Consider the following 668-nt stretch of genomic DNA (forward strand, 5'->3'; position numbering starts at 1 on the left):
AGGAAGGAGAGAAGGGAAGGGAAGGGAAGGGAAGGGAAGGGAAGGGAAGGGAAGGGAAGGGAAGGGAAGGGAAGGGAAGGGAAGGGAGCAAAGGCAGGGGAACCAAGATTTTATTAATGTTAAGGTTTTAAATAGTAACTATGTTTTGGTTCAGACTCATTAATTAATTTGCCACTTCACACTGGTTGACCGGACAGAGTTAGAAAAACATTCTGATTAAGTTAATTAAGTTTGTCTCCCAAAGTAAATACAATAGTTAGATTAGAACTGCATTTTGCTGCTTGGGTCTTAAGAAGAAAGTGGGCCTTGAGAAGCAAATAGGGCTAGGATTAGGTAAGTGAGGCACTTTCTATGGGCACAAAATTGAAGGAGACCCCAAAAAAACCTCAGCTATCATAATAAATAATATTTTAATACAATTTTTTTTTAAAGGCTGGGCACGGTGGCTCACTCCTGTAATCCCAGCACTTTGGGAGGCCAAGGTGGGTGGATCACCTGAGGTCAGGAGTTCGAGACCAGCCTGGCCAACATGGTGAACCCCGTTTCTATTAAAAATACAAAAATGAACTGGGTGTGGTGGCGGACACCTATAGTTCCAGACACTCGGGAGGCTGAGGCACAAGAATCTCTTGAACCTGGGAGGCGGAGGTATGCAGTGAGCTGAGATG

The sequence above is a fragment of the Macaca nemestrina genome, chromosome 4, assembly GCF_043159975.1.
Source record: "Macaca nemestrina isolate mMacNem1 chromosome 4, mMacNem.hap1, whole genome shotgun sequence".
Classification (NCBI taxonomy): Eukaryota; Metazoa; Chordata; class Mammalia; order Primates; family Cercopithecidae; genus Macaca; species Macaca nemestrina.